This window comes from Salvelinus alpinus, chromosome 13 (assembly GCF_045679555.1).
Source record: "Salvelinus alpinus chromosome 13, SLU_Salpinus.1, whole genome shotgun sequence".
NCBI lineage: Eukaryota > Metazoa > Chordata > Actinopteri > Salmoniformes > Salmonidae > Salvelinus > Salvelinus alpinus.
This window is the reverse complement of record NC_092098.1, coordinates 47,097,135-47,110,463: the sequence shown is the minus strand read 5'-3', so window position 1 is coordinate 47,110,463 and position 13,329 is coordinate 47,097,135. Positions and strand designations below refer to the sequence as shown.

General features: G+C 48.4%; 1 protein-coding gene across 1 annotated transcript in view; it reads right to left on the bottom strand.

Annotated features, from left to right (window-relative positions):
- LOC139537808 (serine/threonine-protein phosphatase 2A 55 kDa regulatory subunit B beta isoform) overlaps positions 1–13,329 on the bottom strand; it is a 139,473-nt gene that overhangs the window by 82,707 nt on the left and 43,437 nt on the right. The window lies entirely within an intron of this gene.

The following is a 13,329-nucleotide window of genomic DNA, read 5'->3' as shown; positions in this document are numbered from 1 at the left end:
GTCAGTCACTCCCTCTTACAGTGACGCCATCTTGGCTCCCAGTGCTCCCTGCAAGGTTCTCTCTCTGTCTGTCAGTCACTCCCTCTCACAGCGATGCCATCTTGGCTCCCAGTGTTCCCTGCAAGGTTCTCTCTCTCTGTCAGTCACTCCCTCTTACAGCGACGCCATCTTGGCTCCCAGTGCTCCCTGCAAGGTTCTCTCTCTGTCTGTCAGTCACTCTCTCTCACAACGACGCCATCTTGGCTCCCAGTGCTCCCTGCAAGGTTCTCTCTCTGTCTGTCAGTCACTCTCTCTCACAACGACGCCATCTTGGCTCCCAGTGCTCCCTGCAAGGTTCTCTCTCTGTCTGTCAGTCACTCTCTCTCACAACGACGCCATCTTGGCTCCCAGTGCTCCCTGCAAGGTTCTCTCTCTGTCTGTCAGTCACTCCCTCTCACAGCGACGCCATCTTGGCTCCCTGTGCTCCACTGCTGCCTGCTGTTGCAACTGCTCCACTCGCGCATTGCATTATTGGCTCCTCCCCGACAGGTTGCCTCTGTCGACCTGCGTCAGCATCACAGTGATATTTGCGAACACGCGGGGGCAGTGTGCACGGATGCACCCTTCACATCAGGGGGACATGGTGGTCAAACTTCAACAGATTTGCTCAATTTGATCTCCAAAAACAAAACAAAAAATAAAAAAGCTTCCTAATCCTTCCTGATAATTGTTGCCCCAAAAAGTGTGTGTGTCTGTGTGTTTTCTCATTTGTGTTCTCTCACAAACCCAATTTCCAATTACATTTCCCCTGGTTGAATTTGGACATGGTGGTGAGGGTGGGTGTCTGTCTGAGATGTTCCCCTGCCAATCCTGCCCCTACATGTTGAAACATTCTGCTATAGCTGTTATGCTGATGAATGAGGACCCAAAAGCGACGTAATAGTAACAGAGTCTTTATTCCAGTATCAAACAAACAATGATTCTCCTGGATATATCAAAGGTAAATCCAAAACAGGAAACTGAAATCCTCTCGTCAGTAGAGAGGAACGACAGGAGACGCGACCACAGACTGCAGGTCGCTTCAGGAAGGCACAGGCCGTAGCTGACATAGACACCTGCTCACACGCAGCATCTGAAGAAGGCAAAAACACGACAGGGCGGAACAAGGACACAGGAACAGCAAACATCAAACAAGAATCCGACCAGGACAGAAGCGGAAAACAGAGGGAGAAATAGGGACTCTAATCAGAGGGCAAAATAGGGGACAGGTGTGAAAGAGTAAATGAGGTCGTTAGGAGAATGAGAAACAGCTGGAAGCAGGAACGGAACGATAGAGAGAGAGAGCGGGAGAGGGAGAGAGGGAGGAGGAGAGAGAGAGAGAGAGAAAGAGGGAAAGAACCTAATAAGACCAGCAGAGGGAAGCACAGGGACAAGACATGAAGATCAAAGACAAAACATGACAGTACCCCCCCACTCACCGAGCGCCTCCTGGCGCACTCGAGGAGGAACCCTGGCGGCAACGAAGGAAATCATCAATCAACGAACGGTCCAGCACGTCCCGAGATGGAACCCAACTCCTCTCCTCAGGACCGTAACCCTCCCAATCCACTAAGTACTGGTGACCACGTCCCCGAGAACGCATGTCCATGATCTTTCGTACCTTGTAAATAGGAGCGCCCTCGACAAGGACGGGGGGGGGGGGGGGGGAAGACGAACGGGGGCGCGAAGAAAAGGCTTGACACAAGAGACATGGAAGACAGGGTGGACGCGACGAAGATGTCGCGGAAGAAGCAGTCGCACAGCGACAGGATTGACGACCTGAGAGACACGGAACGGACCAATGAACCGCGGAGTCAACTTGCGAGAAGCTGTCGTAAGGGGAAGGTTACGAGTGGAAAGCCACACTCTCTGACCGCGACAATACCTAGGACTCCTAATCCTACGTTTATTGGCGGCTCTCACAGTCTGCGCCCTGTAACGGCAAAGTGCAGACCTGACCCTCCTCCAGGTGCGCTCACAACGTTGGACAAAAGCCTGAGCGGAGGGAACGCTGGACTCGGCGAGCTGGGACGAGAACAGAGGAGGCTGGTACCCAAGACTACTCTGAAACGGAGATAGCCCGGTAGCAGACGAAGGAAGCGAGTTGTGAGCGTACTCAGCCCAGGGGAGCTGTTCTGCCCAAGACGCAGGGTTTCGAAACGAAAGGCTGCGTAATATGCGACCAATCGACTGATTGGCCCTTTCTGCTTGACCGTTAGACTGGGGATGAAACCCGGAAGAGAGACTGACGGAAGCACCAATCAAACGACAGAACTCCCTCCAAAACTGTGACGTGAATTGCGGACCTCTGTCTGAAACGGCGTCTAACGGGAGGCCATGAATTCTGAACACATTCTCAATTATGATTTGTGCCGTCTCCTTAGCGGAAGGAAGCTTAGCGAGGGGAATGAAATGTGCCGCCTTAGAGAACCTATCGATAACCGTAAGAATCACAGTCTTCCCCGCAGACGAAGGCAGACCGGTAATAAAGTCTAAGGCGATGTGAGACCATGGTCGAGAAGGAATGGGAAGCGGTCTGAGACGACCGGCAGGAGGAGAGTTACCTGACTTAGTCTGCGCGCAGTCCGAACAAGCAGCCACGAAACGGCGCGTGTCCCGCTCCTGAGTAGGCCACCAAAACCGCTGGCGAATAGAAGCAAGCGTACCCCGAACGCCGGGATGGCCAGCTAACTTGGCAGAGTGAGCCCACTGAAGAACAGCCAGACGAGTAGAGACAGGAACGAACAGAAGGTTACTAGGACAAGCGCGCGGCGACGCAGTGTGAGTGAGTGCTTGCTTTACCTGTCTCTCAATTCCCCAGACAGTCAACCCGACAACACGCCCTTCAGGGAGAATCCCCTCGGGGTCGGTAGAAGCCACAGAAGAACTAAAGAGACGGGATAAGGCATCAGGCTTGGTGTTCTTATTTCCCGGACGATAGGAAATCACGAACTCGAAACGAGCGAAAAACAACGCCCAACGAGCCTGACGTGCATTAAGTCGTTTGGCAGAACGGATGTACTCAAGGTTCTTATGGTCAGTCCAAACGACAAAAGGAACGGTCGCCCCCTCCAACCACTGTCGCCATTCGCCTATGGCTAAGCGGATGGCGAGCAGTTCGCGGTTACCCACATCATAGTTGCGTTCCGATGGCGACAGGCGATGAGAAAAGTAAGCGCAAGGATGGACCTTATCGTCAGACTGGAAGCGCTGAGACAGAATGGCTCCCACGCCCACCTCTGAAGCGTCAACTTCGACAATGAATTGTTTAGTGACGTCAGGAGTAACAAGGATAGGGGCGGATGTAAAACGCTTCTTGAGGAGATCAAAAGCTCCCTGGGCGGAACCGGACCACTTAAAGCAAGTCTTGACAGAAGTCAGAGCTGTGAGAGGGGCAGCCACTTGACCGAAATTACGAATGAAACGCCGATAGAAATTAGCGAAACCGAGAAAGCGCTGCAACTCGACACGTGACTTAGGAACGGGCCAATCGCTGACAGCCTGGACCTTAGCGGGATCCATCTGAATGCCTTCAGCGGAAATAACAGAACCGAGAAATGTGACAGAGGAGACATGAAAGGCGCACTTCTCAGCCTTCACGTAGAGACAATTCTCTAAAAGGCGCTGGAGTACACGTCGAACGTGCTGAACATGAATCTCGAGTGACGGTGAAAAAATCAGGATATCGTCAAGGTAAACGAAAACAAAAATGTTCAGCATGTCTCTCAGTACATCATTAACTAATGCCTGAAAGACAGCTGGAGCATTAGCGAGACCGAACGGCAGAACCCGGTATTCAAAATGCCCTAACGGAGTGTTAAACGCCGTTTTCCACTCGTCCCCCTCTCTGATGCGTACGAGATGGTAAGCGTTACGAAGGTCCAACTTAGTAAAGAACCTGGCTCCCTGCAAAATCTCGAAGGCTGACGACATAAGGGGAAGCGGATAACGATTCTTAACCGTTATGTCATTCAGCCCTCGATAATCCACGCAGGGGCGCAGAGTACCGTCCTTCTTCTTAACAAAGAAAAATCCCGCTCCGGCGGGAGAGGAAGAAGGCACCACGGTACCGGCGTCGAGAGAAACAGACAGATAATCCTCGAGAGCCTTACGTTCGGGAGCCGACAGAGAGTATAGTCTACCCCGAGGGGGAGTGGTCCCCGGAAGGAGATCAATACAACAATCATACGACCGGTGAGGAGGAAGGGAGCTGGCTCTGGACCGACTGAAGACCGTGCGCAGATCATGATATTCCTCCGGCACTCCTGTCAAATCACCAGGTTCCTCCTGAGTAGAGGGGACAGAAGACACAGGAGGGATAGCAGACATTAAACACTTCACATGACAAGAAACGTTCCAGGATAGGATAGAATTACTAGACCAATTAATAGAAGGATTATGACATACTAGCCAGGGATGACCCAAAACAACAGGTGTAAAAGGTGAACGAAAAATCAAAAAGGAAATGGTCTCACTGTGGTTACCAGATACTGTGAGGGTTAAAGGTAGTGTCTCACATCTGATACTGGGGAGAAGACTACCATCTAAGGCGAACATGGGCGTGGGCTTCCCTAACTGTCTGAGAGGAATGTCATGTTTCCGAGCCCATGCTTCGTCCATAAAACAACCCTCAGCCCCAGAGTCTATCAAGGCACTGCAGGAAGCAGCCGAACCGGTCCAGCGTAGATGGACCGACAAGGTAGTACAGGATCTTGATGGAGAGACCTGAGTAGTAGCGCTCACCAGTAGCCCTCCGCTTACTGATGAGCTCTGGCTTTTACTGGACATGACATGACAAAATGTCCAGCAGAACCGCAATAGAGGCAAAGGCGGTTGGTGATTCTCCGTTCCCTCTCCTTAGTCGAGATGCGAATACCTCCCAGCTGCATGGGCTCAGTCTCTGAGCCGGTGGGAGGAGATGGTTGAGATGCGGAGAGGGGAAACACCGTTAACGCGAGCTCTCTTCCACGAGCTCGGTGACGAAGATCTACCCGTCGTTCTATGCGGATAGCGAGTGCAATCAAAGAGTCCACGCTGGAAGGAACCTCCCGGGAGAGAATCTCATCCTTAGTCCCTCCAGAAAACGAGCGAGCAACGCCGGCTCGTTCCAGTCACTGGAGGCAGCAAGAGTGCGAAACTCTATAGAGTAATCCGTTATGGATCGATCACCTTGACATAGGGAAGCCAGGGCCCTGGAAGCCTCCTTCCCAAAAACTGAACGATCAAAAACCCGTATCATCTCCTCTTTAAAGTTCTGATAATCGTTAGAACACTCAGCCCTTGCCTCCCAGATAGCTGTGCCCCACTCCCGAGCCCGACCAGTAAGGAGTGATATGACGTAAGCGATCCGAGCTCTCTCTCTTGAGTACGTGTTGGGCTGGAGAGAGAACACAATATCACACTGGGTGAGAAAGGAGCGACACTCAGTGGGCTGCCCAGAGTAACATGGTGGGTTATTAACCCTAGGTTCCGGAGACTCGGAAGACCAGGAAGTAGCTGGTGGCACGAGATGAAGACTCTGAAACTGTCCAGAGAGATCGGAGACCTGAGCGGCCAGGGTCTCAACGGCATGACGAGCAGCAAACAATTCCTGCTCGTGTCTGCCGAGCATTGCTCCCTGGAACTCGACGGCAGTGTTGAGAGAATCCATAGTCGCTGGGTCCATCTTGGTCGGATTCTTCTGTTATGCTGATGAATGAGGACCCAAAAGCGACGTAATAGTAACAGAGTCTTTATTCCAGTATCAAACAAACAATGATTCTCCTGGATATATCAAAGGTAAATCCAAAACAGGAAACTGAAATCCTCTCGTCAGTAGAGAGGAACGACAGGAGACGCGACCACAGACTGCAGGTCGCTTCAGGAAGGCACAGGCCGTAGCTGACATAGACACCTGCTCACACGCAGCATCTGAAGAAGGCAAAAACACGACAGGGCGGAACAAGGACACAGGAACAGCAAACATCAAACAAGAATCCGACCAGGACAGAAGCGGAAAACAGAGGGAGAAATAGGGACTCTAATCAGAGGGCAAAATAGGGGACAGGTGTGAAAGAGTAAATGAGGTCGTTAGGAGAATGAGAAACAGCTGGAAGCAGGAACGGAACGATAGAGAGAGAGAGCGGGAGAGGGAGAGAGGGAGGAGGAGAGAGAGAGAGAAAGAGGGAAAGAACCTAATAAGACCAGCAGAGGGAAGCACAGGGACAAGACATGAAGATCAAAGACAAAACATGACAATAGCAAAGGTTATCTAACAGCCCACTACCCTTCAGCTAGGTGGGAATAAATCACCTCCATTATCTACATCCCCCAATAATGAGGGTCACTCATGCATACAATGAATAGAAGTTCCATCCACGCCAAAACCTGTGACCAGTTGAATATCCCAATCTGATTGTCCCCTCACCATGACAAACCTATACCCTCAACCCCTAATCCTTTTAGGAGATAGTCCTCACCAGCCCATGAATCATCTGTATTCACATTCACTCTAAATGGCATAGAATCTGTTTTTGCCTTCATGCTGGGCTTAACAAACTATTATGATCATTCTATTTGGGCGCTGAAGCGTATATGGAAAGGAAGAGGGAATTAAAAAGGCATTGATTTCCAGAATCACCACACAGTGATGTGCTCTATAAGTGGGAGACTGAGAGACTGAGAGACTGAGAGACTGGGAGACTGAGAGACTGAGAGACTGGGAGACTGAGAGACTGGGAGACTGAGAGACTGAGAGACTGAGAGACTGGGAGACTGAGAGACTGGGAGACTGGGAGACTGAGAGACTGAGAGACTGAGAGACTGGGAGACTGGGAGACTGAGAGACTGGGAGACTGAGAGACTGGGAGACTGAGAGACTGGGAGACAGAGACTGGGAGACTGAGAGACTGGGAGACTGGGAGACTGAGAGACTGGGAGACTGAGAGACTGGGAGACTGAGAGACTGGGAGACAGAGACTGGGAGACAGGGAGACTGAGAGACTGGGAGACTGAGAGACTGGGAGACTGAGAGACTGAGAGACTGGGAGACTGGGAGACTGGGAGACTGAGAGACTGGGAGACTGAGAGACTGGGAGACTGAGAGACTGAGAGACTGGGAGACTGAGAGACTGAGAGACTGGGAGACTGAGAGACTGAGAGACTGGGAGACTGAGAGACTGGGAGACTGAGAGACTGGGAGACTGGGAGACTGAGAGACTGGGAGACTGGGAGACAGAGACTGGGAGACTGAGAGACTGGGAGACTGAGATACTGGGAGACTGGGAGACTGAGAGACTGGGAGACTGAGAGACTGGGAGACTGAGAGACTGAGAGACTGGGAGACAGAGACTGGGAGACAGAGACTGTGAGACTGAGAGACTGGGAGACTGAGAGACTGGGAGACTGGGTGACTGAGAGACTGAGAGACTGAAAGACTGGGAAACTGGGAGACTGAGAGACTGGGAGACTGAGAGACTGAGAGACAGAGAGACAGAGACTGGGAGACTGAGAGACTGGGAGACTGAGAGACTGGGAGACTGAGAGACTGGGAGACTGAGAGACTGGGAGACAGAGACTGGGAGACTGAGAGACTGGGAGACTGGGAGACTGAGAGACTGGGAGACTGAGAGACTGGGAGACTGAGAGACTGGGAGACAGAGACTGGGAGACAGGGAGACTGAGAGACTGGGAGACTGAGAGACTGGGAGACTGAGAGACTGAGAGACTGGGAGACTGGGAGACTGGGAGACTGAGAGACTGGGAGACTGAGAGACTGGGAGACTGAGAGACTGAGAGACTGGGAGACTGAGAGACTGAGAGACTGGGAGACTGAGAGACTGAGAGACTGGGAGACTGAGAGACTGGGAGACTGAGAGACTGGGAGACTGGGAGACTGAGAGACTGGGAGACTGAGAGACTGGGAGACAGAGACTGGGAGACTGAGAGACTGGGAGACTGAGATACTGGGAGACTGGGAGACTGAGAGACTGGGAGACTGAGAGACTGGGAGACTGAGAGACTGAGAGACTGGGAGACAGAGACTGGGAGACAGAGACTGTGAGACTGAGAGACTGGGAGACTGAGAGACTGGGAGACTGGGTGACTGAGAGACTGAGAGACTGAGAGACTGGGAAACTGGGAGACTGAGAGACTGGGAGACTGAGAGACTGAGAGACAGAGAGACAGAGACTGGGAGACTGAGAGACTGGGAGACTGAGAGACTGAGAGACTGAGAGACTGGGAGACTGAGAGACAGAGAGACAGAGAGACTGAGAGACTGCATTAAGAGGAGCCTTCTGATGGATGACATTAACAAGCAGAGCTCATTGCTGTCCTGGGGAAGGAGGATGGAACAGCGGTACTATAGGGCTGTAAACCAAATGACTCTTTACTGCGTCTTCTGACAGACAGACACACAGCAGCGCGCACAAACAAAAGCTCTGACACACACACACACACACACACACACACACACACACACACACACACACACACACACACACACACACACACACACACACACACACACACACACACACACACACACACACACACACACACACACAATGGTCTAAGGGGCTTGCAGAGACGTACTTTTTTTCTGCAATGATACTGTAGGGGAAAGCTTTGAAGGAGCCCAGACTGAGATCAACAATCTGACTGATTTAATTAAACCTTCAGCTTCCAGAACACACAACCACAGCAGCAGTCTGTTGACTGAAACCTCTACCTGTGTGTGTGTGTGTGTGTGTGTGTGTGTGTGTGTGTGTGTGTGTGTGTGTGTGTGTGTGTGTGTGTGTGTGTGTGTGTGTGTGTGTGTGTGTGTGTGTGTGTGTGTGTGATGGGGGGAAATTTTATTTTTTATTTTTAACGATATATCATATTATTTTGACAATATCGCAATATTATTTTTTGCGGTAGTCAGCTGTACTTGCATCCAAACGGCAGTATTTTTCCTTCACAGTTTGTTCTCGGTTTCTTTTTAAATAGGGAGGTAATTTGTTTTAAGGACCATGGCTGAACAAAACTATTTTTCTCATGTCTCTCTCTGGTCCCTCTGCAGCAGACATATAGTGAGCAACATGTTTGGAACATCGAAACGCAATAAAATCACAGCATCGAATCACACTACACATATAGAATAACTATATATATAGAATCACACTACACATATAGAATACCTATACATATAGAATCACACTACACATATAGAATCACACTACACATATAGAATCACACTACACATATAGAATCACACTACACATATAGAATCACACTACATATAGAATTACTATACATATAGAATCACACTACACATATAGAATTACTATACATATAGAATCACACTACACATATAGAATCACACTACACATATAGAATCACACTACACATATAGAATCACACTACACATATAGAATCACACTACACATATAGAATCACACTACACATATAGAATCACACTACATATAGAATCACAATATACATATAGAATCACACTACACATATAGAATCACACTACATATAGAATCACACTATACATATAGAATCACACTACACATATAGAATCACACTACACATATAGAATCACACTACACATATAGAATCACACCACATATAGAATCACACTACACATATAGAATCACACTACACATATAGGATCACACTGCATATAGAATCACACTATACATATAGAATCACACTACACATATAGAATCACACTACACATATAGAATCACACTACACATATAGGATCACACTGCATATAGAATCACACTATACATATAGAATCACACTACACATATAGAATCACACTACACATATAGAATCACACCACATATAGAATCACACTACACATATAGAATCACACTACACATATAGAATCACACTATACATATAGAATCACACTACACATATAGGATCACACTGCATATAGGATCACACTGCATATAGAATCACACTACACATATAGAATCACACTACATATAGAATCACACTGCATATAGGATCACACTACATATAGGATCACACTGCATATAGAATCACACTACACATATAGAATCACACTACATATAGAATCACACTACATATAGAATCACACTGCATATAGAATCACACTATACATATAGAATCACACTACACATATAGGATCACACTGCATATAGGATCACACTGCATATAGAATCACACTACACATATAGAATCACACTACATATAGAATCACACTACATATAGAATCACACTGCATATAGAATCACACTACACATATAGAATCACACTACATATAGAATCACACTACATATAGAATCACACTGCATATAGGATCACACTACACATATAGAATCACACTACATATAGAATCACACTACATATAGAATCACACTGCATATAGAATCACACTGCATATAGAATCACACTACATATAGAATCACACTGCATATAGGATCACAATACATGTCGTATCGGCACCTAAGTATAGTGATAATATCGTCTCGTGAGGTCCCTGGCAATTCCCAGGCCTAGTGTGTGTGTGTGTGTGTGTGTGTGTGTGTGTGTGTGTGTGTGTGTGTGTGTGTGTGTGTGTGTGTGTGTGTGTGTGTGTGTGTGTGTGCACACACCTAAGTGTGATCTCAGAATCATCATTACATCAGTCATTGGAGTGTATAATGCAGAGTATTCCAGCACATTCTATTATAATGGGACACCTGCTTCAAGCACTGAGCATCAGAAACACCCAGACAGTAATGGCTTTATTTTAACACACAATCTCTCTTGTAGATGGCGTCATAATTACATGGCCTGGGGGATGGAGCCTGATGAGAACACACAGTGTTGTCCTCCACAGAGAACATGCTGGATCCAGAGTCTGCCTCCAAATTGTCTCTGTCGTTCAACCTGCCCCCTGTGCCCTCCTCGCTCCTGGCTGCTGCTGCAGTGGCTATGGGGAATAATCCTGGTGTGTTTCCTCTCTCCCATCCCCCCTTCTCTCTCTCCATCTCTCCATTGCCTGGCCCTCCTCCATCCAACCCGAGCCCAGAGCCACCACCCCAGTCGGTGTGCTCCGCTCAACCAGGGGAAGTAGCTAGGTCCACAGCTTCACAGGCTTAGCTGTGCAGTGCTATGCTTACTAGCCATCCACCCTGCTCATAAGACTGGGCTACTACAGTAGTACAGGGTTATTTGGCTGTCCACATAGGACTCTGACCTGGGATCAGCTAACAGAGTCATTGTATTGTATAGAACAATGTGATACAACAAGACATGACTGACTGCAGAACTGTCACAACTGCCCTCCTGAATAACTGGGAAACAGGACTGTTTTGTGTACACAAGTTGCTATCTAGAACCTTAAATGGTTCTTCGGCTGTCCCCATAGGAGAAACCTTTGAAGAACCATTTTTGGTTCCAGGTAGAACCCTTTCAGGTTCCAAGTAGAACCCTTCAAACAGAGGGTTCTACATGAAACCCCTACATGAAACCAAAAAGGGTTCTGCCAGGAACCAAAAAGGGTTCTGCCAGGAACCAAAAAGGGTTCTGCCAGCAACCAAAAAGGGTTCTCCTATGGGGACAGCCGAAGTACCCTTTTGGAACCCTTTGTTCTAAAAGTGTAGCTGCTCAGACACAGACCTATTCTGAAGAAAAGAATGGTAAAACTATAGAATGATTATAAGGGTACTATTGGAGATGTATTCTCTTCAGGTGGTGAGGTCTCAGAGGTTCTCTTGTGGAGAATGTTTTAATAGCAGTCTGAATTAGCAACGAGAGGGGAATGATTTAGAAAATCAGTTTTGCCACTAGACACCTCAATATGCTTCACAAACTGCTGTTAGGAAGAGAGCCCGTCTATTTTAGGCAGGAGGGGGTTCGGACCGGAGCTGCAAGGTAGAGTAAAATAGAGGAGAGGAAGAGGAGGATGGGAAGAAGAGGGTGAGAGAGCCTGGCTTCACAAACTCCTTGCTCCGGCCAAACGCTACGCCACGCTCACGGACATTCCTTTCTTCTCCGCAATGAGTCTGGATCTGATTGGTCCCGGAAACCGATGGATTGGGCCAGAGCAAAAAACTGAAATACCTTATTGACATGAGTATTCAGACCCTTTGCTAAAATTTTAATTGATCTCAGGTGCATCCTGTTTCCATTGATCATCCTTGAGATGTTTCTACAACTTGATTGGAGTCCACCTGTTGTAAATTCAATTGGTTGGACATGATTTGGAAAGGCACACACCTGTCTATAAGGTTCCACAGTTGACAGTGCATGTCAGAGCAAAAACCAAGGACCAACGAAGGACTTGTCTGTAGAGCTCAGAGAAGGTCCCCAAGAACACAGTGGCCTCCATTCTTAAATGGAAGACGTTTGGAATCACCTAGACTCTTCCTAGAGCTGGCGGCCTGGCCAAACTGAGCAGTCTGGGGAGAACTCTGGAGTTCTGTCAGAGCTCCAGAGTTCTTCTGTGGAGATGGGAGAACCTTCCAGAAGGACAGCCATCTCTGCAGCACTCCATCAAATCAGGCCTTTATAGTAGAGTGGCCAGACGGAAGCCACTCCTCAGCAAAAGGCACATGACAGATGCTTGGAGTGTGCCAAAAGGCACCTAAATGACTCTCAGACCACTAGAAACAAGAATATCTAGTCTGATGAAACCAAAATTGAACGCTTTGGCCTGAATGCCAAGTGTCACATCTGGAGGAAACCTTGCACCATCCCAACGGTGAAGCATGGTGGTGGCAGCATCATGCTGTGGGGATGTTTTTCAGCAGCAGGGACTGGGAGACTAGTCAGGATCGAGGGAAAGATGAACGGAGCAAAGTACAGAGAGATCCTTGATGAAAACCTGCTCCAGAGTGAAGGTTCACCTTCCAACAGGACAAGCACACAGCCAACACAACGCAGGAGTGGCTTCGGGACAAGTCTCTGAATGTCCTTGAATGGCCCAGACAAAGCCCAGACTTGAACCTGATCGAACATCTCTGGAGAGTCCTAAAAATAGCTGTGCAGCGACGCTCCCCATCCAACCTGACAGAGCTTGAGAGGATCTGCAGAGAAGAATGGGAGAAACTCCCCAAATACAGGTGTGCCAAGCTTGTAGCATCATACCCAAGAAGAGTCGAGGCTGTAATCGCTGCCAAAGGTGCTTCAACAAAGTACTGAGGAAAGGGTCTGAATACTTATGCAAATGTCATATTTCAGTTTTTTTTATCAATACATTTGCTTTGTCATTATGGGGTACTGTGTTAAATTGATGAGGGGGAAAATGTAAGCCATTCTGAATAAGGCTGTAACGTAACAGAATGTGGAAAAAGTCAAGGGGTCTGAATACTTTCCAAACGCTTT